Below are 4,773 nucleotides of genomic sequence, written 5' to 3'. Positions count from 1 at the left end.
GAATTGCTCCATCGTTTTCGTTTTAAGATATGATAGCCCAAACTTTCATACCTTGTGACTTTAGGCGAGGCTCTCTTCTCCCGAAGTAGCGGCCAGAGTCTTTAAACACCAGAGACTAGATAGCAGTTTGTATGCAACAAATAGAGCCTAACAAATGTAAGCTAAACTGTTTAAAAGTCGAGAAAAACTAAAGCTTTCTTCACCACTTATGGCCACGTGCCACCATTACTGTGTGTGGGGGTGGAGCATGGCTTAATTGAGCCACACCTTGATTGCAGCCACACCTTTACATTGCTGCAGCTAGCATGCAGCAGTGCAGCAAACATGCTGGAGCTTCTTCTCTGTCTAAAAATACAAATCAATCTCTGTCTCAAAACATTCACTAAGTTTTACTAAATCTAGTACATGCTGTATCTTATTCTCAGTCTCAAAACTTTCACTATTTTCTCTTAATTTGTTAAAACTGTTACATACACAGGGCCGTAGCCAGGAACTTGAAATAGGGGGTTCGGAAATTGCTGCGCGCGAAGCGCGCAGCGAAAATTTTGGCGAAAATGGGCGTGGTTGGTAGGCGTGGCCTTAATTTACGCATCTCAGCTATGTGCTGACTCAGCTAAAATGGCTATCTGTGCTTCTCGCGGTTGCCAAAATGCTAATCCTGCTTTTGCAGTGCTGTTCTTCATGACAGGAGCTAATCTAAAACTTTTTTGCAGCTACAACAGGGGGTTCGTCCGAACCCCCCGAACCCCCCCTGGCTACGGGCCTGATACATATTGTGGCGAGGGTACGCACTTTAGTGCTCTCGTTTAGTAATACAATCTATGCCAAAAGCATAGATTGTATTACTAAGTAACAGGGATTGGAAACTGATGACGTCACACGGACAAACTCTGTAATGGTGGGAAAGCAATGGAAGGACTACACAAGCTCTTCTCCTAGTCTCCAACTGTATTAATTTGAATTTTATTTACTATCGATGATGAACAGATAGGTCTTGGGAGTTCATGACTGTTCTTTGTGACGGTTAAGCATAGTTTTGTTGACAGAATCTTCGCCGCCTCTCGCGGCCGGGCCATGTTATCATTGAAATTGCCTTTGTGATGGCACAAATTAACGAATACAGCTATTATTTTTCCAAAGTGCCGTCTGTGGCTTATATAATAGGCTAAAGGCATGTGAAAAACCCTGATCTTTGTTACAGTTTTTGTCCTTTATCCTAATTTTACTTACTTTTTGTGATATAGGTTGAACAGATACGCCTCTAAAAACAGACCTTTTGGGATCTTATGCTCTGTATGAAGCACTAGTGATAATGAAAGTGTTTTAGTGGCACGTAGCTTTACTTGATGCATGTTTTTTATATTGACACTCTCTCAGTTTTAGTTACCCTTAGCAAGTTATAGGTTGAATAGATTTCACACCTATTACGCATGGTTAAAAAGCATGGTTTTTCTCATTTTTCTTCAAAATAAAGTGCTGTATTACAGCTTTAACAGTTTCTGATAAGTAAGCAAACCTTCAGCAACAATATAAGCTATATAACTGCCCTGAATCTGGCTTCAAGCTACACTTAATCCAGTAGTCCTCTCAGTCATATTGCTCTTGTCTCAACGAGCCGGGGAAGGGGCAGAGTCTTACAAGGTTCGTCCGCACCTGCTTTCATTAATTTGAATGAGATCACGTGATCTGTTTCCTATCCCTGTTACTTAGTAATACAATCTATGCCATATTCCTAGATACGCCCCTGTATTGGAAAGCTCATACAGTCAGTTTTGTTCTTAGTCAGTTTGTTAATAATAATAAAATCATAGATGTTCGGTGTAAGCCCACGTGATATCACTTGCATAACATTTTAAGGCGTGGTTTTAAATTTAATGAAATTCATGAATCATGAATAATAATTAAGAACGAAAGTAAGTCCATACCGGTAGATATCTATGGCTAAGCCATGGCTTGTTCTTCGGCTCTTTGAGCTTCTTTCCCTTGCTGTCCTTATCCTATTATTATTGGTTGCTAGTAATGAAGGAGCAACAGGAGGAGGAGTATGTACTGAAGGATTCATGGACTTGAGTTTACTAGTAGCTAAAGCAGCTCCTGTTACTCCATCAACCGTCAATCCTTTTGCTGACAACAATGCGAGAAGATGGATCATTAGTTATAAGTCATTCAATTGTAGTACTGCTGCTGTAACAGAAGTTTTTCTTGGAGTTGATATCAGATCAAAGGATGGTAATAGGAACAAATATCTTAACATTGACATATGGCAATACAATGATAATAACTATCGTTACCAAAATCCTGTCCCTATTCCTATTGTACTGTCTCCTGATAATGTCACTACTAATGGATTATATCGTTATGTTCTTCCTACTCCTTTTAGTGTCAGTGGCAGTAATTATGATACTTACAGACTAGGAGTGTATCAACCTGAAGATGATTCAAGTGTTGTTAGATTATATAGAGCAAGAACTAGCAGCACAGAAACAGTTGGAAGAATAAGAGCAGACTCCATTAGTGAATCGAATATTAGAATAACTGGTGATAATAGAGAAATTGATTTTGATGATGATGTAACAAACATTTTTATGGTACATCTCAGAACAAGTATGTAGCTGCATTTATTAATAATAAAAACAATTATTATTATTTTATAGATCCACCATACTGCTTTGAAAATGTTTTCACCGAAGCTGAAATTAATACAAACAGTCTATCAGTTACTAATGTAATACCAGTCAATGATACAAGAGCTTTTCCTAATATACGGTTCACATGTAATGGTATTATTACTAACTGGATAATTGGTATTACACAGAATCAGGATACAAGCAAACATTATCCTAACATTTATTTAAAACGTTCTTCTAAACTGATTTATGCACTAACTGTTGATGCTTCTGCTGCTACATCAAGTAATGGTAATGTATATAACTTTACAAGTGATATTGAAGTAGAGTATGGAGATATGTTAGTAATCAATGTAACCACTAATAGTAATCCAATGTATTATCAACAATATAATGGACCATTGAATTATGAGCTTGATAGCAGTAATGGACTAATACCATTGGAACATAATGACTATCCACTGATATCAGTTATAATAAGTAAGCATATCTTTATAATTGCGATGTTTATTGTTTCTATTATAGACCCAATTTCTTCAGGTACTTCCACAACTTTTAGTAAAGAAATGGATACTGTTGCTACAATGACCATATTACAATCCTCCTCCACTGTAATGACCAATAACTACATTCCAAACTCATTCACCAGCTTACGTGACACTACCTTATTGAGCACTACCAATTTCTTGTTAACCATTGCCTCAGTTAATCTCAATAGTCCCTCTCCATCATCATCTATTACTGATTCATCTGTCACAAGAAGTAGTGGACCAACAGTTGGTAATGCAGGAGGTGGCAACTCAGCTTCAATGATAGCTGCTGTTGCTACTACAATATTAGTATTACTTATAATTAGTATCATAGTGATATTAATATTGATAGTAATAGTATATAAAAAAAGAAACAAAGCGTCACACATTTCTGAAGGTCGTGATGCTTTTCTTGCTAGTTCTGTTTATTCTGATGTCACTCCAAATGGAAAAGGAGAAAATGAGATACATGATATGTGTAATCCAAATTACCAAGCACAAGGTAATTTGTCATGCATAATCACTATTATTCAATAAGTATGCAAGCTTGTTAATATTTGCTCTAGCAAACATATAGATCATTCTATGTCATAAAAAATTTCTATTCTCTCCCCTTATAAACAGGTGCAGCTGATGTTTATGAAGTGCCAATGCCAGTGATGAAAGGAATAGAAGCAGTTTATGGTGATACAATGACTGATGTCAGTAATCCAAATTATGAAGATCCCAATGAAAAAAGTACACCATGTTTTAATAGAATGCGTAACCAATTATATTTATTTAGGTAGTGTTCCATTATTGTATGAAGAACCAATAGCGACCCTAACCAAGAAGCAAAATGTAATCAATTATTATGTGTAACCATTTCATGCATGCACAGTGGAATGAAAGACAATAAACATGATTTTAAACAACATTTATATGCATGACATAACATTCACCAATTTTAGAACATAAGTGACGTAACCGTCACATGATTAACAAACACTTTCAGTTTATGTTTTATACTTTCCTAACAGGATACTGAATTTTCTAATGAACTGTATGGACTATTGGAGGAAGCAACACTATATGTACCCACTGCAGTATGTACTGAATATATCTTAATAATTATGTTTTAATTAATGTTATTAATAGTTAGAACGTTCTGGAGAACAAAGTGAAGAAATCTATTCTGCACTGATACATGAACAGGTATCGACTGTGTCATGTAATTATAGTAATTATAATTTATATTTTTATGTCATAGTATTCATCTGCAAATTCAACACTTGATCATACTGGTGGTAATGCATTCTTTATAGAAGATACTGAGTACTGGGAACCTGATAGTAATACTGATGGTATATACCAACAATTATCTGATAGGAAATACAGAGAAATTATAAGACACCAAATAAAGTAAGAGACACTAAAAGTGTAAGCTATTGATGCCTATGGCTAATTTAATACTGTGTAAGCAAGCCCATACAAATATGTGTGGGAGAGGCAATGTATGGTAAACATTAAACACTCTTGACCTTATTAGATGTAGTGCATGCATGTCAACAGTAACATGTATGGCTTCATGAATATGTACACATTCTCACTCCAATAGAGTAACAGATTATTTAGGA

This window comes from Amphimedon queenslandica, unplaced genomic scaffold, assembly GCF_000090795.2.
Source record: "Amphimedon queenslandica unplaced genomic scaffold, v1.1 AMPQUscaffold_11771, whole genome shotgun sequence".
Lineage (NCBI taxonomy): Eukaryota > Metazoa > Porifera > Demospongiae > Haplosclerida > Niphatidae > Amphimedon > Amphimedon queenslandica.
Note: the sequence above shows the minus strand (reverse complement) of the source record.